At 40.6% G+C, this 23,874-nt stretch overlaps 1 non-coding gene across 1 annotated transcript; it reads right to left on the bottom strand.

Moving 5' to 3' along the window:
- Positions 1 to 1,066: 1,066 nt before the first annotated feature.
- Positions 1,067 to 1,259, bottom strand: LOC119805671. Its single transcript, XR_005283973.1, has one exon. It is a non-coding gene; the product is annotated as a U2 spliceosomal RNA (small nuclear RNA).
- Positions 1,260 to 23,874: the final 22,615 nt, after the last annotated feature.

The raw sequence follows: 23,874 nt of genomic DNA on the forward strand, positions 1-23,874 counted from the left end.
GGAAATTATAGTAAGAAGATGCCATGTGGCTTTCCTAAATTTTTAATAATCTTAAGAAAATTATAATAAGGAATAACAATATCAAAGTGAAAACTGAAATTCTAATGGTTCCATACATGATGCCTTGGTTTTTCTGTGGTGCATATCTAACTGAAAAGACACAGATTAGAACATGCCTAACTAGTAGTTTGTCTCTAAAGTTTTATTTTATGTGTTTATTTTATTGATCTTAAAAAATGGTTTATTTATTTTGCCAAGTATGGTTCACAGGCCTTTAATGTGGACTAGCACTCAGGAGGCAAAAGCAGATGGTCTACACAGGGAGGCCCTGTCTCAGAAAAATAAGACATGTAAATAAGGTTTTATTTCTATTCTCTACGTCTTTCCCACATGTATGTATGTGTGCCATGTATATACCCTGTGCCAAAGAGTCGGAAGTGTCAGATCATGTGACACTGGTGTCACTGAAGTGTGTGACGTACCATATGGGCCTTTACCAGAGCTGCAAGTGCTCTCAGCCCACCATCCAGCTCCTTGCTGCTCATTTTATTTATTGTTAATGTATTTATGTGTTCGGCATGTTTGGCCATGACGCCGTGGTACAGTACACATGTGGAGGTCAGAAGAGTCGTTCTCTCTTTCCCCCTTTATGTGTATTCTGGGTATTGAACTCAGGTTGTCAGGTTGACATAGCAAGCATCTTAACTTGCTGAATATCTCACTGGCACAGCAGTTTGGCTCCAAATGGCTAAGCATTGTTTATGTGCAGAAAAGAATACATCTGCAAACTAAAGCCCAGGTCCCTAAAGCAGATTGTTCTTCAGTAACCATGAATTGCCAAAAGAGTCCAAATGAGATGCCTCAGCAGGTAAAGGTACTTAATGCAAAGCCTGAAGACCTGAGAGTGAACCCCAGAATCTACATAGTAGAAGATGATGAACTCTTTCAAGTTGCTGTGACTTCTACACACTCCCTGTGGCACAAACACAGACACACAACAATAAATAAATGCAAAACCAAAAGAATTACAGAACATATCTCCCTTATATTTTGCCGTCTAAACCCTCATCCCTGAACCAGTCCTAGAGGTTATGCAAATGTCAGATCACTGTATGTAGTGATTGAAACAAATTTTATATCATCTCCAAGCTCCAAAAATCCATTTAATTTATTGTCCTTGGATAGAGGACATACAAGATATTAAACTTTAAAGAACAGATATTATATACTTTATATTAGGCAAAAGGCAGAGAAGTGATTAATATGTTTTTTTAAACAATCTTTTCTCATTTTACATACCAACGCCAGTTCCCACACCCTCACCTCCTCCCACTCCCCCCTGCCTTGCTCCCACCTCATCCCCCATCCATTCCTCAGAGAGGGTTAGGCCTCCCCTGGGGAGGCAACAATGTCTGTCACATCAGTTGAGGCAGGATCAAGGTCCTCTCTCCCTGTATCTAGGCTGAGCAAGAAATCCCTCCAAAGAGAATGGGCTCCAAAGTGCCAGTTCAAGCACTAGGGATAAATCTTGGTCCCATTGCTAGTGGCCACACAGTCTGCCCAAGCACCAACTGTCACCCACATTCAGAGGCCTAGTTTGGGCTTATGCAGGTTCCCCAGCTGTCAGTCCAGAGTCAGTGAGCTCCCACTAGCTCAGGTCCGCTGTTTCTATGGGTATCACCATCATGATCTTGACCCCTTTACTCATATTACTGCACCTCCCTCTCTTTGACTGCACTTTGGGAGATCAGCCCAGTGCCTAGCTGTGGATCTCTGAATCTGCTCCCATCAGTTGCTAGAGGAAAGTTCTATGATGACAATTAGGGTAGTCATCAATCTGATTACAAGGGAAGATCAGTTACACACCCTTTCCACTATTGCTTAGATTCTTAGCTGGAGTCATCCTTGTGGAATCCTGGGAATTTCCCTACTGCCAGGTTTCTCACTAACCCCATGATGGCCCCCTCAATTCTCCTACCCCTCCTATTTTCTCCTCCTGCTTTGCTTCTGCCCTCTATTCCCCCAAGCCAATTTACTCAGGAGATAATAGCCTATTTCCTCTTCCCAGGGGGATCCATGTATGTCTTTCTGAGGGTTCTCTACTTGTTACCTAGCTTCTCTGGGATCATGGACAATAGCCTGATTATCCTTTGCTTTATGTCTAATATTTGCTTATTAGGGAGTGCATACATGTTTGTCTTTATGGATCTGGTTTACCTCACTTAGAATTTTTTTTCTATTTCTATCCATTTGCCTGCAAATTTCAAGATGTCATTGTCTTTTACTGCTGAGTAGTACTCCGTTGTGTAAATGTACATTTTCCTTATCCTTTCTTCAGCTGAGGGGCATCTAGGTTGTTTCCAGGTTCTGGCTATTAAAAATAATGCTGCTATGAACATAGTTGAACAAATGTCCTTGTGGTATAAATGTGCATCCTTTCTTTGGGTATATGCCCATGAGTGGTATTGCTGGGTCCTGAGGTAGATGATACCCATTTTTTTTTTTTGAGAAACCACCATACTGATTTCCAAAGTGGCTGTACAAGTTTATACTCCCACCAGCAATGGAGGAGTGTAGCCCTTACTTCACACCCTCTCCAGCATAAGCTGTCATCGGCATTTTTGATCTTAGCCATTCTAACATGTGTAAGATAGTATCTCAGAACTGTTTTGATTTGCATTTCCTTGATGGCTAAGGAAGTTGAGCAATTCCTTCTCTTTTTTTTCTTTTTTTTTAATTGATACTTATTGAGCTCTACATTTTTCTCTGCTCCCCTCCCTACCTCTCCCCTCCCCTCTTCAATCCTCCCCCAAGGTCCCCATGCTCCCAATTTACTCAGGAGATCTTGTCTTTTTATACTTTTTACGTCCCATGTAGATTAGATCTATGTAAGTTTCTCTTAGTGTCCGCATTGTTGTCTAAGTTCTCTGGGATTGTGGTTTGTAGGCTGGCTTTCTTTGCTTTATGTTTAAAAACCACCTATGAGTGAGTACGTGTGATAATTGTCCTTCTGTGTCTGGGTAACCTCACTCAAAATAATTTTTTCTAGTTCCATCAATTTTTCTGCAAAATTCAAGCTATTATTATTTTCGAGCAATTCCTTCTTAAGTTTCTTTCAGCCATTTGGATTGTTCTGTTGAGAATTCTGTTTAGTTCTCTACCCCATTTTTAAATTGAATTATTTTGTATTTTGAGATCTAGTTTCTTGAGTTCTTTGTGTATTTTGGAGATCAGTCCTCTGTCTGATGTGGGGTTGGTGAAGATCTTTTCCCATTCTGTAGGATGCTATTTTGTCTTTTTGACTGTGTTCTTTGCCTATAGAAGCTTCTCAGTTTCAAGAGGTCCCATTTATTAATTGTTTCTCTCAGTGTCCGTGCTACTGGTGTTATATTTAGGAAGTGGTCTCCTATGCCCATGTGTTCTAGGCTACTTCCCACTATCTATTCTATCAGGTTCAGTCTAGCTGGATTTATGTTAAGGTCTTTGATCCATTTGGGCGTGAGTTTTATGCATGGTAGATAATGGATCTATTTGCATTTGATTACATGTCGCTATCCAGTTATGCCAGCACCATTTGTTGAAGATGCTTTCTTTTTTCCATTATATAATTTTAGCTTCTTTGTCAAAATTCAGGTGTTTATAGGTGTGTGGGTTGATATCACAGACTTCAGTATGATTCCCTTGGTCCACCTTTGTTTGTATGCCTATACCAAGCTGTTTCATTACTATATTCTGTAGCAGAGTTTGAAGTCATGGATGGTGATACCTCCAGGAGTTCCTTTATTGTACAGGATTGTTTTGGATTGTTTGGTTATCCTGGGTTTGTTTTTTTTTTTTTTGTCCATATGAAGTTGAATGTCATTCTTTCGAGGTCTGTGAAGAATTGTCTTGGGATTTTTATGGGGATTGCATTGAATCTGTAGATTGCTTGTGGTAAGATTGCCATTCTTTTTTTTTTTTTTTTTTTTTTTTTTTGTCTTTCGGGACAGGGTTTCTCAGTAGATATATAGCCAATACTGGAACTCACTCTGTAGACCAGATTGGCCTCAAACCCACAGAATTTACCCGACTTTGTCTCTTGAGTGCTAGGATTAAAGGTGTGCACCACCACCGCGTAGCAAGACTGCCATTTTTATTATGTTGCTCCTACCAAGAGCACCTTTCCACTTTCTGATATCTTCTTTAATCTCTTTCTTCAAAGGCTTAAAAGTTCTTGTCATACAGGTCTTTCACTTGTTTGGTTAGAATTACACCAACATATTTTATATTATTTGTGGCTATTGTGAAGGGTGATGTTTCTCTGATTTCTTTCTCAGTTCTTTTATCATTTGTATATAGGAGGGCTACTGATTTTTTTAGTTGATCTTGTATCCCGCCACATTATTGAAGGTGTTTACCAGCTGTAGGCGTTGCCTGGTAGAATTTTTGAGGTCACTTATATATACTATCATATCTGCAAATAGTGAAAATTTGACTTCTTCCTTTCCAATTTGCATCCCCTTAATATTCTTTTGTTGCCTTATTGTTCTAGCTAGAACATTGAATACTGTATAGAATAGATAAGATAAAAGATCCTGCTTTTAGTGGATTTGCTTTGAGTTTCTCTCCACTTAATTTGATGTTGGCTGTCAGTTTGCTGTATACTGCTTTTATTATGTTTGGCAGTATTCCTTCTGTTTTTATTGTGTGGAACAATTTGAGGAGTATTGGTATTAGCTCTTCTTTGAAGTTATGATTGAATTCTGTACAGAAAGAATCCTTTCCTGGGCTGTTTTTTGTTTGTTTGGGAGGCTTTTGATGACAGCTTATATTTCCTTAGGGGTTATATGTCTATTTTAATTGTTTATCTGTTTTTTTTTATTTAATTTTGGTATGTGGTAGCTCTCTTAGAAATTGTTGATTTCTTTTAGCTTTTCCAATTTTGTGGAGTATAACTTTTCAAAGTATGACCTAATGATTCTCTGGATTTCCTCAGTGTCTGATGTTATTCCTCTTTTCATTTCTGATTTTGTTAATGTGGATGTTCTCTCTCTAACTTTTGATTAGTTTGGATAAGGGTTCGTCTATCTTGTTGATTTTCTCAAAGTACCATCTCTTTGTTTCATTGAGTCTTTGTATTGTTTTCGTTGTTTCTATTTCATCAATTTCAGCCCTCAATTTGATTATTTCCTGTCATCTACTCCTCCTTGTGAGTCCGCTTCTTTTTGTTCTAGAACTTTCAGGTGTGATGTTCACTGATGTGACCTTTCTCAAGTTTCTTTATATAGGCACTTAGTGCTATGAACTTTCCTCTTAGCACTACTTTCATGGTGTTCCATAGGTTTGGGTATGTTGTGCGTTCATTTTCTTTGAGTTCTAGGAAGTCTTTAATTTCTTTCTTTATCTCTTCCTTGATCCAAGGATTATTCATTTGAGCATTATTCACCTTCCTTGAGTTTGTTGGCTTTCTGCAATGAGTGTTGTTGTTGAATTCTAACTTTAAGCCATGGTGATCCATCTCCTTTGATTGACTTTAGTTTGAAGTTTATTTTGCTAAATATTAGGATAATTACACCCACTTGTTTCTTAGGTCCATTTGATTGAAAAATCTTTTCCCAACCCTTTACTCTGAGGTCATGTCTGTCTTTGAGGTTGTGGTGTGTTTCTTGTATGCAGCAGAAGGATGGATCCTGTTTTCGTATCCATTCTGCTAGCCTGTGTCTTTTTATAGGTGAATTGAATCCATTGGTATTAAGAGATATTAATGACCAATTATTGTTAATTCCTGTTTTGTTTTTTTCTTCAGTGGTGGCGTTTTGTGTTTCCCTTCTTTCTGGTTTTCTGGTGTGAGATTATGTGTTGCCTGTATTTTCATGGGTGTGGCTAATTTCCTTGAGTTGGAGTTTTCCTTCTAGTACTTTCTGTAAGACTGCATTTGTGGATAGGCCTTCTTTAAAATCTGGTTTTGTCATGGAATATCGTTTTCTCTGTCTATGTGATTGAAAGCTTTGCTGGATATAGTATTCTGGGCTGACACTCGTGTTTTTTTTTTTTTTTTTTTTTTTTTTTTTTTTTTGTCTGAAGCACATCTATCCAGAACCTTCTGACTTTCAGAGTTTTCATTGAGAAGTCAGGTGTAATTCTGATAGGTCTGCATTTATATGCTACTTGGCCATTTTCCTTTGTAGATCATAATATTCTTTCTTCATTCTGTGTGTTTAATGTTTTGGATATTATATGGTGAGGGGACTTTTTTTGGTCATCTATTTGATATTCTTTAAGCTTCTTATACCTTCATTGGCATGTCCTTCTTTAGGTTGGGAAAGTTTTCTTATATAATTTTGTTGAATGTATTTTCTGTGCCTTTTTTTTGAGACGGGTTTCTCTGTGTGCCTAGGCTGTCCTGGAACTCACTCTGTATACCAGGCTGGCCTCAAACTCACAGAGATTTGCCTGCCTCTGCCTCCCAAGTGCTGGTATTAATTAATAGTTTATTTTAAAGGTACATTTTAGACAGGATCTCCTGAAACCCAGACTGACCTTGATTGAACTCATTATATAGCAAAAACAACCTTAAACTTTCTCTCTCTCTCTCTCTCTCTCTCTCTCTCTCTCTCTCTCTCTCTCTCTCTCTCTCTCTCATCAGGTTCTTACTAAGTACCCCAGAATGACCCAGAAGTCAATTTTGTGGCTTTGTCTTCCAAGTGTGGAGTGTGGGTTTACATGTGTTAATCACCAAGCTGAGACTGGAACTTTATACTCATTTCTAGTACTAATTGACTGAGTGATCTTGGGCCAACTTCTTAACATCTATATTTTTATTTTTAATATATTTTAACCCCCCCTCTCTCTCTCTCTCTCTCTCTCTCTCTCTCTGTGTGTGTGTGTGTGTGTATGTGTGGTGTATGGGTGTACAGGTGTTCAAGGAGGCTAGAAGAGGACATTGGATTCCCTGGAGTTGGAATTGCAGGTATTTGTGATCTGCCTAACTGGGATGTTGGGGAAAAACCTCAGTTCCCCTATAAAAGCAGTGAGAACTCTTAACCACTGGTCCATCTTTCCAGCCCCCATTATACACTGCATTTCTGAAGATACCTGCTTGGAACCTGATGCATCTCACAGGGCTGGTGGAAATCTCTAATGACATAATGAGTGGGAAATGTTTTAATAACAAAATTCTCGGTTATTACATAAAACAAATTCTGGGCTTGGTCCATTCTCCAGAAGTGTAGAATATAATAAAAAACATTATTCCTGGGTGTGGTGGTACACACCTGTAATCCCAACACTCAGGAAAGTGGGGCAGGAGGACTGCTACAAGTTCGAGGCTAGCCAGTACTACATAGTGAGAATCTGTTACAAATAAAATAAAGGCATTATTTAGGAACCAATATAATGAGCGACAATGTAATTTATAAAGAGCTGTTCAGCAACTGTATAGTGCAAATGATAACTCTAAACACAAGAAAATGTATAGCATTTTGAGAAACAATATGATATAGAGATATCATATAAGTAGATGTGTATATTCAAAACATCTCCACTGAAATTATCACCCACATATTTTATCGCTTAGATGCCAGGCCTGGGGATACTGAAATTATCAATACTGAGCTTAACAGATCTTGAGCATCTATAGTAAGCATCTTACAAAAAATGCTACAAAGCTATATTTTTAGAAAACAAAAAGGAATACTTAGCTGGGCACGGTTGTGTACTTGGGGACGGAGTAGAAGGTATGTGGAGAATTTGTAGCCTGCCTATACTAGAGTAAAACACCCTGTATTATAAAATTTTAAAAAGAAGAAGAAAAAACTAAGCTGGCCTCAAATTTGTGAACTTATTGCTTCTTCCTTGGAGTACTGTGATTACAACTCCAGAATTACCCTAAGGGCGGAGCTGTGGACAGTTGATGGCTTCTGGGGAGGCAAGAGAGTCAGCTCTCTTTGAACTGCCTGTGGCTTCTGGTAGATTAACCACACATCCAGTGGACGGCCTCACATCCATGCGGATATGGACAGCACAAACGGGAGCTGAGTTACTAAAAGAAAAAGGAATGAAGATGGGAGGGGATGGAGAGGTGTAAGCCGGTCTGGGAGGAGTCAGGTGTGAATACGATCAAAGTACACTGGATGAAAATCTTAAAGAATTAAGCAAAAGACTTAAAAATAAATATTTTGGGCTAGGGATAAAGCTCAGATGGTTGACTGCTCAAGCAGCGTGGACAAAACTCTGTCTGGTGCCAAGCACTACATAAACCGGGCGCGGTGCCTTCACCTCTGATCCCAGGACTTAGAAGGTGGAGTAAGGAGGCTTAGAAGTTTAAGGTTGACCTTGATTTCCCAGAGAGGCACTAAAGTACACACCCATCCTGGTTCGTGTGAGATCCTCCCTCAGGAAAATAAAACAAAAAAAATCATAGTTCATTTGATACAGTGTCCATATAGCCCAGGCTGACCTTTAAAAAACTATATAGCTAAGAATAAACTTTTACTTCTGATCCTTCTGCCTTCACTTCTCAAGTGATGGGATGTAGGTGTGCACCCAAGTTGTTACTGGGGTTACAGAGGCTCAGTGTCACTCCTGGTTTATGTGGTGCAGGGGAATCTCAGGACTTCATGCATTCTAGGTAAGCACTCTACCAACTGAGTTGCTTTCTCTCCCTCCCTCCCCCTCTCTACCTCCCTCATTTTTACCCTCCCTCCCTTCTTCCCCCCCTTTTCCTTTTTTCATTTTCTCACATGTATGTGTTGAGTATGGCCTGGAATTTACTATGTAACCCAGCCTGCCCTTAAACTTATGAATGATCCTACTGCCTTAGCCTCTCCAGTGCTGGGATTATAAATGTACACCACCACATGTGCCTTACTTGTTTGGAGGGAGGGTCTTATGCACTCCTCAAATTCATTACCTTGCCTAGACTGGCCTTGAACCCTTGACTCTCCAAACCCTTGACTCTCCCAAACACTGGGGTTATAGGCATGTCTATGCCTTCATAGACTATTTTGTGTGTGTGTGTGTGTGTCTGACTCTGCCCTCGGACTTACTATGTGGCCTAAATTGCCCTCAAAGATATGACAATCCTTTTGCTTCAGTCTCCTGAGTGTTGGCAGTCTTATATTTTAACTTTCATGTGAGTTATATTCGTTCGAATTAACCTGAAAAGATGTCCATGAGCTCTCAAGTGAAAAATGGGTTGCAAATTGGAATTTTTCACTAAAAAGACCAGGGGAAGTATGACTAGTATAATCATTACCCCAACAAATATAATAGGTAAGGAAGAACAAGAAATTACTTTTTTTTCTTGTATGTATTATAAAACAACCAATTGGGGACTGGAGAGATGGTTCAGAGGTTAAGAGCACTGGCTGTTCTTCCAGAGGTCCTGAGTTCAATTCTCAGCAATAACATGGTGGCTCATAACCATCTATGATGAGATATAGTACCCTCTTCTGGCCTGCAGGTGTATATGCAGGCAGATACTATATACATAATAAATAAATCTTTACATCAAATTAAAACAACCAATTCATAAAAATTCAGTTAAGTAAAAATATAAATATCACCAATTGGTCATATGGGACTTGTTTAGTTTCCTGTGACTCCTGCGAAAAACAACAACATAAACTTTTTGTTTAATACAAATTTTAAAAAACTACACATTCATAATCTTATGGTTCTGTGGTTAGTAGTTCCAAATGACTCACTGGGCTATAACCAAGGTTAGCAAGACTGCATTCTTTTGTGGAGATTCTAGGGGAGAGCTGTTTTCTTGTCTTCTACAGTTGCAGTGGTTGCTTGCGTTCCTTGAGTCAACAACCGTCAGTCTGGTCTTTCTCACCTCTTGTTATTCTGACACCCCTGTTCACTTTTTGGGACACTTGTAATTGCACTGAGCCTGGCATACAAGCTAGAATAATTTTCCCGTTGTAGGTCATGTGATCAGATGATTACTAATCTTTGTGAAATTTGAAACCTTCATTTTCTGTTGTCATGTGAGGATATGTATTCATGGTTTCTGGGGATTAGAATATGGACATATTTGGAAGAGCATTACTCTGCCTGCCAAAGGAGTCTAACGATAATAGTTTCCTTGTTCCATGACTGGAAAGTCTCCATGGCAACCCTGAGAGTATGGGATGCTAGTGATTTATCTAGAGGTCCAATGTGGTGTCACAATCTCACCCTGACAGTGCTTCAATCTAGTATAGTCTGAAGAAAAGCCTGCTATAATCATTTTGTACCTATGTTGAGCCTCTTTCATCTCTCTCTCTCTCTCTCTCTCTCTCTCTCTCTCTCTCTCTCTCTCTCTCTCTCTCTGTGTGTGTGTGTATGTTTGTTTGTTTGTTGTGTGTACATGTGAAGTTCAGAGGTCAGTTTGCAGACGTCAGTTCTCCCTACCGTGTTGATCACAGAGACGAAACACAGTAGATCAGGCTTGCTGTTCTGTGTATTTACCCACTGAGCAAACTCATCCACTCCTTTTGGTTTTAGAGACAGAGTCGCATTCTGTAACCCAGGCTGGCCTAGGACTCACAACAATCCTCCTGTCTCAGCCTCCTGAGTGCTTAGAGTGACGGGCATGAGCTTTGATACCCAGCTGCATGTGCTGTTTGATCATTATATAATACACATGTGTATCAAAATATATTAGACCCTACAAATATGTGCAATTACAATATATAAATAAAAACATTAGTAGTTGCCATTTCCCATGATGCAGGTCTGTAATACCACCTAATTGGGAAACTGACAAGGAGTATATTCAAAGGTCAAGACCAACTTGGTCTTCACAGTGAGTTTTAGCCATCTGGGACCCGTAATGAGAATGTAGAACAACAAGAAAGAAAATGAGGATTTCTTTTTCATGTGTTCAAGACTCTGGTCTTGGACAGCTTGCACCTCTATCCTTATGGCAGGTCTGATCTTGCACTGGCTGTGCGGGGGAGGAGTCTGAACTGCAGAAGCAAGAATCAAGGTGAGACAAGCAGTCAGAAATGTCTTCTGCTGTTTGATGGAGTATTGGTTGAAGGAATGCAGCCGAAATAAAAACCAAATGAGGCTTTATGCTTCTAGGAAAAACAACAACTCATGACAAAGTACTGCAAGCAACAGATCAAGAGCTAAAAACAGGGTGGAGATATTCAGTTTCTGTGAAAGTTGGGGACCAAGTTTTTCTCTTAGAATATCAAGGCGCCAACGTAGTTCTAGATGACAAGGATTATTTTATATTTAGCCATACTTCCTATTTCAAAAAGAGGAGACTGGGTGCTAGCTCAGATGGTAGCGTTTGTCTAGCATTCCTGAAACCTCGAATTCAGTCCTCAGCACTGCACAAATGAGATGTATGGTAGTACATTCTTGTAATAATTCTAATACTCAGCAGGCAGAGGCAGGAGGTTCAGGCTCTATGTATAGGCAATAGCTAAATGCTAGGGTGCCTCTATCTGTAAGAACTAGTTACTGGTTTTCTGCAGATAAGAACAAACTTATATTCACTCTGGGTCCTGTGTGCATTCTATTTTTTATTAATTATACTGGTTCAGGCAGTAAAAAAACTATTCTACATCCCCCAGAGTCCTCAACTAGCCTTGGCCCTGATTTTAAGATGTTTTAGCAGTGGTCAGGGGTCACTCACCTGAAAAAGATGGCTAAAACAGGCTATTAGCATTATGTTTCTCTCTGTGGTTTACCCATCTTCAATAGGGAGCCAAAAAATGGGTAATGGGTAATGTAAGAGCTATTTATTTTATTGACAAACAGTCTTCTACTGCTTTGGTGATTTCCATCTATAGCCCGGTACTTGGAAAGCTGAGACAGAGGATTGCTGCAAGGTTGAGAGCAAGTGTGTGGGTTGAATAGTGACCACTAGGCCAACCTGGGCTACAAAGTGAGACCATGTCTCAACGAACTAACTCATCAATTAAAATGAGCACCTTCTTTAAAGGTTAGGGTTAGGGTTAAGGGTTAAGATTAGGGATTAGGGTTAAGGGTTAGGGTTACAGTTAGGGTTAAGGGTTAGGGGCTAGGGTTAAGATTAGGAGTTAGGATTAGGGTTGGGAATCACAGTTTGAGAATGCAGTATGTCATGGTGAGTAGGCATGGCAGTAGGAATTTGAAAGAGCTAGTCAGGTTGTAGCCACAGTCTGAAAGTAGTGATGAATGCTCATGTTATACTTGGTCATTCCCTTTCACTTAGTCTTTGACATCAGCCCATGAAGCAGGACCATTCACATTTAGGATGGGTGTTGGTGTTTTTGCTCTGTGGCCACAGACACAGGATCTTGAAGCCCAGGCTGTCCTGAAATTCACAGGAGTTCTCCTGCTCTAGCCTCCTGAGTACTCCAATTACTGATTGGAGCCACCTGTTCTTACTCCATTCTAAACTCTTAGAGAGACCCTTGTCTCATTTTAATTAACTTGCTTTAAAGTAATATATTTGAAGTAAAAAGTCAGATGACAGACATAGGAAGTTCAGGTCCTAAGTCCCAATCAGATCTTATTTTTTCAATTTCAATTTAATTTTATTTTATGCTTATGAGTGTTTTCATTGCATATATGTCTGTGTCCCATGTGCATGCCTAATAACACAGAATCCAGAAAAGGGTCTTGGAGCTCCTGGGACAGAAACAGTAGACAGTTTTGTTCTGCCACATGATTTCTGGAATTGTACCCAGCCCCCCTGAAAAAGCAGACAATTTTCTTAACAACTGAACCCCCAGAACTCCCTTTTTTTAAAAAAATTAAAAATTTCTGCCTCCTCCCCGCCTTCCATTTACCTCCCCTCTCCATTCCCCCTCCCTCTCCTGTCCAGAGAGCAGTAAGGGTTCCCTGCCCTGTGGGAAGTCCAAGTTACTCCCCCCTCCATCCAGGTCTAGGAAGGTGAGTATCTAAACAGGCTAGCCCCCCCACCCCAAGCCAGTATGTGGAGTAGAATCCAAATCCATTGGCATTGTCCTTGGCTTCTCAGCAGCCCTCATTGTCCGTCATGTTCAGGGAGTCGGATTTTATCCCATGCTTTTTCAGTCCCAGTCCGATTAGATCAGCCCAACCATCTCAGTGGGTGGGAGCACCCCTCGCAGTCCTGACTTCCTTGCTCATGTTCTCCCTCCTTCTGCTCCTCATTTGGACCTTGGGTACTCAGTCCGGTGCACCAATGTGGGGCTCTGTCTCTATTTCCATCCATCGCCAGATGAAGGTTCTATGATGATATGTAAGATATTAATCAGTATAACTATAGGATCTGGCCTTTTCCGGCTCCCTCTCCTCAGCTGCCCAAGGAACTAGCTGGGGGCATCTCCCTGGATACCTGGGAACCCCTCTAGAGTCAAGTCTCTTGCCAACCCTAAAATGGCTCCCTTATTAAGATATATACTTCCCTGCTCCCAAATCCACCCTTCCTATATCCCAACCATCCCATTCACCCAAGCTCTGCCCATCCTCCCCTTCCTACTTTTCTCTCCCCATCTCCCCTTACCCCCATCCCACCCCACCCCCAAGTTCCCAATTTTTGCCCGGCAATCTTGACTACTTCCAATATCCAGGAGGATAACTATCTGTTTTGCTTTGGGTTCACCTTCTTATTTATCTTCTCTAGGATCACGAATTTAGACTCGATGCCCTTTATTTATGGCTAGAAATCAATTATGAGTGAGTACATTCCATGTTCATCTTTTTGGGTCTGGGCTCCCTCACTCAGAATAGTGTTTTCTATTTCCATCCATTTGCATACAAAATTCAAGATGTCATTGTTTTTTATCGCCGAGTAGTACTCTAATATGTATATATTCTACAGTTTCTTCATCCATTCTTCCACTGAAGGGCATCTAGGTTGTTTCCAGGTTCTGGCTATTACAAATAATGCTGCTATGAACATAGCTGAACAAATGCAGAACTCCCTTTTTAAAAGGACAGTATCACTCTGTGACACAGGGTCTCACTGTTTGACCCATGCTGGTCTGGAAATGGTGACCTTGCTATCTCAGTCTTCCTTGTTCTGGAACAGCCCAAGCCACAACCCTGTCTTTGGATTAGACAGATTTTTGAAAAAGATCAGGAGTAGGTGCTCTGGAGAGAAAGACCCAGCCTAGATCAGGTATGGTTTACTCATCATCTCATTATAACCACTTCTCCTCTCTCTCTCTCTCTCTCTCTCTCTCTCTCTCTCTCTCTCTCTCTCTCTCTCTCTCTCTCTCTCTCACACACACACACACACACACACACACACACACATTATTCCCATGGGACTGGAGAGATGGCTTAGCAGTTAAGAGCCCTGGCTGATCTTCCAGTGGATCTGGTTTTCTGTCCCCAGCACCTACATCGCACCTCACAACTGTCTGTAACTCCAGTTCCCGATGACCTGACACCCATGGCAGATCACCAATGCATATAAAGAAAAAAAAATCTTCACACTCCTGTCCCACACAGAGACATTGTTTTGGCAGTGTCAGGGACAGAAAGAACCAGGCTTGTGAACCTACTGGACAAGTGCTCTACTACTGAGTTACAGTCCCAGCTGCCAAGATGGAGCTTTGAGACAGAAATGTCTCCTTTGTCCCTGACTAACCATGAATAAAACTATTTTGTAACTGATTTCTGTTTCCCAGATTTTCAGTCAAGTGGTGAGCAGTACCAAACTTCTGTTACAGAAACAGAGCTAAGCTCCTGCATTTCCTCAACGCAAGTAATTGTTTGCCTCACCCCTCACCTGCTCTTCCATAACGATCTCCTAGGTTCCAAAGAACAGCAAACAAATCTGTAAAACATTGGCCAAGAAGGACAAAATAATGAATAAAATAAAAAAAAGTTAAGAAAATCCTTTGTCCCTAGTCCTTCATTAACTTCAAAGTCTGTGCAACTTAGAGCCCTGTCTGAACTTTGATTACTGCTACAAAAAGCAAACTGAGGCTCGAATGACCTTCATGAAAAGGTGACCGACACAAGTGACTGCCTTTTCCTTAACACAAATATTTAACATGATAGAAATATAAACACAGCGATGATTTGTGATTTCTCAATATGTTCTTCCAAGCTGAAGTACCTTGAACTAGCTTTGATCAGTAGTCAGGAAAAACATAGAGCAGACTTAGTTTTTGCCAATAGTAAGGACACACAGACAGGATAAACAAACTGTGAAATAAGTAAAGGGGGGAGAACGCATGGCACTATTCAGCTTTTGATACTACAAATGTCTATCCGTTAACTCAGGAAATCCAGCTGCATTCAGCTTGGACTCGGGGTGTTGTATTGTTCTGGATTGTACTAGCACGAAAGCCTCTGTCTTTCTGTTAATGTTCCTTTTTATTTGAATTCCAAAGTTAATGGGCAAGTTGATATTCCACTTTGGGCAGAGGCAAAGGGGTAGGTATTTATCTTATAACAGCTGCCAGTAAAGATACTACCACTGTCTGTTGTGCATTTCACAAGCAGATTACATAACCTTCCTAGAGTATGTCATCAGCAGCAGTAACATATTTCAATAACATGGAAAGTATACACGGATACTGGGCTTTTATTTAGTGTAGCTTCAAGCACACTGCATTACTACCCTTCACTAGTGTTGGTATGTAGGATGGGAAGATATGGCAAGGCTAATAAAATGTCCTTACCAGTCTGCTAGAAGAAAGTCCTGAGTAGCTCACTGTTCGGTTCATTGTCCTCTCAACCTAACACCCACACCCATATTACATAAGGAGTTGCTAGCACATGAAAGAGACTCTTTATATGCCTTTGAAAATGGCACAATAATGATGTGTTTCTCAGCTTTCTTTCCTTGTATTTACATGCCCAAAGCCACACATGATTTCCCCTTATTATCCAACTGGGGTTTTTCCTCATGCCACATTCAAACTGTCGTGATCTGTTTCCTTGAGAACCTAACAGTTTAGAGAGCGTCTTCCAGTTTTTGATGTAGTTCAGCTTTAAACATGATGAAAAATATATTATGAGAAGAAGAAATGTGTCAAACAGGAAGTCGATATTGGCTGAAAATCTGCTACTGACCTATATCTTTACCCAGTGGCTAGTGTATGAAATGCAAGAAGTGCTCTCCCAAGCAAGAGACTCTCATTCTATACAATGAGGGGTTCTCCTTTCGGGATAGTTACACAAAAACTGAGCTAAAGAGATGCCTCAGGGAATAACGTCATCCTTTTCCAGTCCTGATGATCAAAGTTTAATCCCTAGTACCTGCATAAAGTGGGGGTTTTGGCACCAAATATATAAAGTGATGGCAGGATATCTCCAAGGTATGGCTGAGGGGAGGATTTTGTTGTAAATATGAAGGAGAGTACAGCCAGAGGCATCAGGGAGAGTGCAGAGCATTGAGAGAAAGTAGTAGACTAAACATGACTGAACCAGGCCATGAGGGAAGAGTGGGTAGCCAAAGAGGAAGAAGAGAAGTGGGGGAGTGGGGAGGCAGGAGAGTGGGCCAAGATAAAGGGGATCATGAGGATACAAGAGAGCGACAAGAGTGCATGGCTGGAATGATAGGGTGATATAGGAATGAGAGGCTGGGGGAGGGGAAGTCCATGAGCTGGAGAAATTTAGGGGAGTGGGAGGGGAGAGAAGAGCTGAGAGAAGCCAGGGTGGCAGCATGGACTCTGTAACAGGTATTTGTGATGCTGAGATAGCCTGGAAAGCAACCTGTGCTTTGGTGTGTGATAGGTGCCACAGTTTGCCATTTGTCCGAGTTTCCTTTGGACCTGGTGGTACCCTGATGGTGGAGGGAAAGAACTGGCTTTGGCCACTTGTTCTTGAAGCTCCATACTTGAGCTGGGTCAGTCATACTTGTCATGCTCATTCCACTGGTGCACACAGACGAAAGACAGGGGCCAGGGAGAGAGTGAGAGATTGACGAGGGAAGATGGAAAGGAGAAAGAACAAAGCCAGTTGTGGTGGCTCCTATAACCCCATCCTCAGGAGGCTGAGGCAGGAGGGTTGCAGCAAAAGTAAGTTTGAAGTTAATTTAGGCTACATAGGGAGCTCTAGGCCAGCCTTGGCTACAGTGTAAGGTTCTGCCTCAAAAACAAAGAAATAGGGGCTAGAGAGGTATTTTGGTGATTAAGAGCACTGGCTACTCTTTCACATGACCCAGGTTCAATTCCCAGCACTACCGTGGTGGTAACTCTAGCTCTAGGGGATTCAGCTCCCTCTCCTGACATCTTCAGGCACCAAGCACATACAAGGTGCACAGAATACATCCATACACATAAAATAAAATAATAATCAATCAAAAACAAAACAATCAGTGTATCCAATCATGTTAAAACGTACCATTTTTGAAAAGATTTATTTCTGTTTATTTGTATGTATATGTGTTGTTATGAATGTCATGAATGTGCAGGTGCCACAGAGGCCAGAAGAGGGCATCAGATCCCCTAGAATTGGAGTTAGATGTGGTTGTGTGCCTCCAGACCTGGGGGCTGGGAATGTGCTCAGGCCCTTTGAAAGAGCAGCAAATGCTCTAAACTGTTAATTTATCTCTCTAACCTCTTTTAGTTTTTGTTGTTGTTTTGATCCAAATGGATCAAAGACCTCAACATAAAACCAGACACACTGACCTGATAAAGGAGAAAGCCTTGAATGCATTGGCACAGGAGACAACTTTCTGAACAGAACACCAATACTTCAGGCACTAAGGTCAGCAATTAGTAAATATTGTTTCCACTATAATATAATTTCTTCATTCTTTAGGAATTTTATACAGGCATATAATATTTTTAGATTGTAGTTACACCCCCAGCCTCCCTCTCTAATTCTGCATAGATCCTTCTCCCATATCCCTCTCCCAATATGTCTTTTTAAATAACCCACTGAACCCAATTAGTTCTGTCCTCATACACATGGGTATGGGGCCCCACACTGGAACACTGTCAACCCATTGGGTATTTAGTCCCTAAAGAAAACTGACCCTTGCTCCACTTGCATCCATCAACTCTTATTAGTTCTCTAGCTGGGGATAAGGGCTCATGTGCCACTCATTCATCCATGCTGTATCTTTCTGTTTTTGAAACAGCATCTTTCTATGTATTTCTGACTAGTCTCGCGCTCACTATGCAATCTTTTGCTGGGCTAGTAGTGATGGGGAGTCTTATCCGTTCTGGTGTTGCTGGGCAGCAGCAGCTAACCATGGTCCTCTTTTGGCCTCTACAGACACCAAGCTCGAATGTCATTCCTATTTATACATACATACAAAACACGCATACACATAAAATACAAAGTAAGTGAACCAATAACAGTACTGGTAAAAAAGAAGAGAAAGGGGATTTAATCAATTATATGATTAAAAACTTCAAGTCTTTGAAGAAAGAAATCGAAGAAAATATCATAAGATGAAAAAACTCTCATGTTCATGGATGGGTAGGATTAACTTAGTAAAAATGGTCATCCTACCAAAAGCAATCTACAGATTCAACACAATCCCCATCAAAATTCTAATACATTTTTAATTGCTTTAATTGAGCTATACATTTCTCTCTGCTCCCCTCCCTTCCTCCTTGTCCCATTGACAGGCACTCTCCTATGATCCCCATGCTCCCAATTTACTCAGGCCATCTTGTCTTTTTCTACTTCCCATGTAGATTAGATCCATGTATGTCTCTCTTAGAATCCTCTTTGTCTAGGTTCTCTGGGATTGTGAATTGTAGGCTGGTTTTTCTTTGCTTTATTTCTAAAAGCCACTTATGAGTGAGTACATATTATATTTACCTTTCTGGGTGTGATATGATGTTTTCTAGATCCATCCATTTGCCCTCAAATTTCAAGATGATGCTATTTTTTCCACTGTGTAGTACTCCATTGTGTACATGTACCACACACATCTTCTTTATCCATTCTTCAGTCGAGGGCCATTTAGGTTGTTTTCAAGTTCTGGCTATGACAGATAATGCTGCTATGAACGTAATTGAACACATGTCCTTGTGGTGTGATTGAACATCCTTTGGGTATATATCCAAAAGTGGTATTGCTGGGTCTTGAGGAAGGTTGTTTCCTAATTTTCTGTGGAATCGCCATACTGATTTCCAAAGTGGCTGGACCAGTTTGCACTCCCACCAGCAATGGAGGAGTTTCCCTTTTCCCCACATCCTCTCTAGCATAAGTTGTCATCAGTGTTTTTTATCTTGGCCATTCTTACAGGTGTAAGATGGAATCTCAGAGTTGTTTTGATTTGCATTTCTATGATGGCTAAGGATGTTGAGCATTTCCTTAAGTGTCTTTCAGCCATTTGAGATTCATCTGTTGAGAGTTCTCTGTTTAGCTCTGTATCCCATTTTTTATTCGATTATTTGTTCTTTTAATGTAGAATTTCGTGAGTTCTTTGTGTATTTTGGAGATGAGCTCTCTGTCTGATGTGGGGTTGGTGAAGATCTTTTTCTATTCTATAGGCTGCCATGTTGTCTTGTTGACTGTGTCCTTTGCTTTACAGAAGCTTCTCAGTTTCAGGAGGTCCCATTTCTTAATTGTTTCTCTCAGTGTCTGTGCTACTGGGGTTATATTTAGGAAGTGGTCCCCTGTGCCAGTGCGTTCAAGTGAACTTCCCACTTTCTCTTCTATGAGGTTTAGTGTGGTTGGCTTTATGTTTAGGTCTTTAATCCATTTGGACTTGACTTTTGTGCATGGCTATAGATATGAATCTATTTTCATTATTCTACATCCAACACAGTTCTTTATAGACTTTGAAAGGACATAACACAAATTCTAAACTTAACACATAAAAACAAAACTCAGTATAGCTAAGACAAATCCTGAACAATAAAAGAACTTTTGGATATATCACCATCCCTGATTTTAAGTTATACTACAGAGCTATACTAGTAAAAAAAAAACCTGCATATAAATAGCTTAAAATATCTGTAACATTTGACTGCAATATGAACAGGATGCCTTTATTACTATTATTTTTGCTGTTATGCATGCTATAGCACAAGTGTTTCTGGTACAAGTGTGGAAAACAGAAAACAACTTTGTGGAGTCAGTTCTCTCCTTCTGCCTTTACATATAGGTCGGGATTGAATTTAGGTACCCTGGCTTGTTTAGTAAACTTCCTTTACCCACTGAGCCATCTCGTTGGCTCCAAGAACTAAACTTCTTGAGTATGTACTACCTTAAATTACACATGGAATATGTATATATTTCCCTTTTCTCTGACTTTATTGTTTTTGTTTTTGAGACAGAGTCTCATGTAGACCAGGCTGGTCATGAATTTGCTATGTAGTCAAGAGTGACCTCCAACTCCTGATATTCTTGCCTCCACTTTTCAGATACTGACTGGGATTATAAGTGTGTGTCACCAAGCCCAGAAAAGGTTCTACCTTTATATAAAATGACTTACTTACAAAATGAACATATAATTATAGAATGATCCATGACATTAACTAGGATATGTTTCCTCTTCTCATTACAGAGATAAGCCATTCAATTATGCATATTATAAATCTATTTTATTTTTATTTGTATATCCCTTTATATCCCTGGCTAACTTACAACTCACTATGTAGACCAAACTGTTCAGCACTCAGCAGGCATAAGCAGGTGGATCTCTATGAGTTCAAGGCCACGGTTAATGTTCTGAAATATGTATGACTATATAAATGTTATATAAATTGATTTTAAAAATGTTTCCATTTTGTTTTGCTGTTTGCATTTACTTATTACTTATGCCGTATGGAAGGGTATGCTTGATGTGGTCCGTGTTTGAAGGTCAGAAGACAAATTGTAGGAGTTGGTTCTCTTTCTACCATGGAGGCTCTAGGAATTGAATTTAGGTAGTCAGACTTACCAGCAAATGACCTTACCCACTGGGCCATTACCAGTCCTATGTTTTTGTTTTGGTTTTTGTTTTTTGAGAAAAGATCTCATGATGTTCAAGCTGTTCTCCAACTCCATATGAAACTGCAGATGACCTTAAATTCCTGATCTTCCAATCTCCACCTCCCAAGTGCTGGGATTAACAGTATGTACGTCCACTCCAACGAAAATGATTTTGGTGAGGTTGTTTCTTACTTCCTCATGAGCAGATGTGGGGTCCCAAAGATTCTATAATTACACACTGTGATGGTAATGCTGCCTTTGTGTTGTGAAGTGTGCTTCCACATCTATGAAGCATGTTTATGCTCAGCCTACGTTGAACATATGAGGACTCCAGAATGTTCATGATTTAGAATGTTATAGGAACATTGTTCATTGAACTGTACAAGTGTGCCTGATTAAATACATGATAAATACTTCTGTGTCACCATCTGACATGATATCTGACTGAATATGGAAGAACTGCCAATCTTGTTCATGCCACTTACAAACCAGGTATGTCATCAAACAGTAACTGAACTATTATACTTCTGTCCTCTGAACCAAAATTCAGACTGTCTCCTAATTATAGCAAACCAGGAGCTATGCAGAGGATGGAGACCTGGGAAATGTAGTTTCAAAGTGCCTAAATCAGCATGATACAAATGCATCATCATATTCTCTATAGGTAGCCTTGCTCATTGAGGCTTGTTTCTCTCAGTTGGGTACCTCGTAAACCTTGATAAAGATATCATCAATATTTCAATAACTTTTCCCCATCAATTCTTATTAGGGTCTTTATTAGTTAGATTCATTGTATAACAAGCCATCTTTGCATCTAGTGTCTTGAAACAAGGGATATTATTAATATTTATCATTATTCTGTATTCTAGTGGGCAGATTCTGGTCAGGCTCTGCTAGAGGCTGAGTGGTCCTTGATATCTTCACTTTCTGATAGTGTCCAGGTTGCAGGTCGCAGTGTGCCTAAAGACGATAGCTTGTCTCTGCTCTGCTCTGCATCCCTTTCTGAAAATATTCTGGCCTTGCGTACTTGCATAGTAAATTTTGTGATGTTCCTCTGCACTCCAAAATGTGTGTCAGATTATTTAGTTTTTGAAACTCCCTTTGGGATCTCCAGACATCACTGGCTGCCACTCAGATATTTTTTCTTCAGTAGTCTCATGGACACTTGTTTTCCACAAAACCATTTCCGTTTGGCACCCACATCATAGCACAGCTGGTGATGCCCTCACCCAGTGAGACTAGTTCTTTTTTTTTTTTTATCAAGTGTGCTTTCACTTTAGATTCTTTTGTTTTGGGGGGAAGGAGTTGAGGCAGGGTCTCACATAGTCCAGGATGCCCATGAACTCTATCTATTATGAAGGCTGCCATTCAACTCCAGTGGCAAGCCACTAGTCCAGATGCAGGGTATCCATATCTGGGTCAGAGGTCAGGCTGCATTCTTTATTACTGGAAATTATTCTCATTCAGATTGAGTCCTCCTGACAGTACTCATTAGGACCTTACTTACCTGACTTTACTCATCAGTCAAAGTAACCTGAATCCCAATTCAGGTGAAGACTGGGGTCACAGGCGCACAAGTCATAATAGGTACTTTTCAGTATGGGTCCCTCCTCATTCTTACTTTATTGCCTTGACCTTATCCATGATATATGCTAACTATAGTGAATCATCGACTAGTCCCTCAATATGCATCCATGTTCATATTTCCTGAATTTTACCAGGGCTAGTCTCTTTCCCTGGAATCCTCTTTCATGAAATTTTACTTGGAGAGCTCCACTTCATTCTGTTTTGCTTTTTTAAAAACATTTCTTCATTTATTTATATTTGTGTGTGTGTGTGTGTGTGTATGTGTGTGTGTGTGTGTGGGAGAGAGAGAGAGAGAGAGAGAGAGAGAGAGAGAGAGAGAGAGAGAGAGAGAGAGAGAGAGAGAGAGAGAGAGAATGAACCATGGTGCAAGTGTGGAAGTCAGAAGACAGCTGGGTTTTCTCCATCCACCATGTGAATTCTGGAGATCAAATTTAGGTTGGCAGGCATGGTGGCAAGTGTGTTTACCCCACTGAGTCATCTGACTGCCCTTTTTGTTAGTAAGTCTTAATCCACTTTCCTCTACTCCTCAAATTCCAAGTGCCCGGTTAGCAGGAATTTATAGGCATATACTTTATAAAGGTTGTTACCTTGCTTTTTGATAATTAAATCAGTTCTCAGGACACTATTGTTCTTTGAAAATATTCAGTCAAATGACTGAATAGACTTTTAATTGGGGTCTCAAAGTAGAGCAGAAAAACTAATATAAGCAGAATTGAGGTAAAGGCTATGCCAAGACTTCAGATGAGAACCTCTAAATCTAGCAATAATTTTAGATAAAATGTCTTCTGAGGTTCTGTCCTCTTGAGGCGAATTTAACTATGAGAATGAATCCTTCTAGGTCTAAGCTCCCAGTGGAATTTTTCTGGGCAGTGATTGGGTTTTTACTATTGGGAAATGACTCCTTGTGTTACTTTTTTCCCCAGATATTTTGATCATTTTCTCCAATGCCTCCCAGATTCTTCACACCTCCCTACTCACCCGACTCCATGCTCCCCTCCCTCTTTTACTATAGCCACTCTGATGAATATCCTGTATACCACCATAGAACCTTCATCTGGTGATGGGTGAAGATAGAGACAGAGAGCCACTTTTGAGCACTGGACTGAGCTCCCAAGGTCCAAATGAGGAGCAGAAGGAGAGAGAACATGAGCAAGGAAGTCAGGTCCATGAGGGGTGCGCCCAGCCACTGAGATGGTGGGGCTGATCTAATGGGAGCTCACCAAGGCCAGCTTGACTGGGTCTGATGGAGCATGTGATCAAACCGGACTCTGAACGTGGCTGACAAGGAGGGCTGACTGAGAAGCCAAGGACAATGGCAATGGGCTTTGATTCTACTCCATGTACTGGCTTTGTGGGAACCTAGTCTGTGTGGATGCTCACCTTCCTAGACTTGGATGGAGGGGGGAGGACCTTGGACTTCCTACAGGGCAGGGAACCCTGACTGCTCTTTGGATTGGAGAGGGAGGGGAAAAGGGAATGGGGGGAGGGAGAGGA

This window comes from Arvicola amphibius, chromosome X (genome assembly GCF_903992535.2).
Source record: "Arvicola amphibius chromosome X, mArvAmp1.2, whole genome shotgun sequence".
Classification (NCBI taxonomy): Eukaryota; Metazoa; Chordata; class Mammalia; order Rodentia; family Cricetidae; genus Arvicola; species Arvicola amphibius.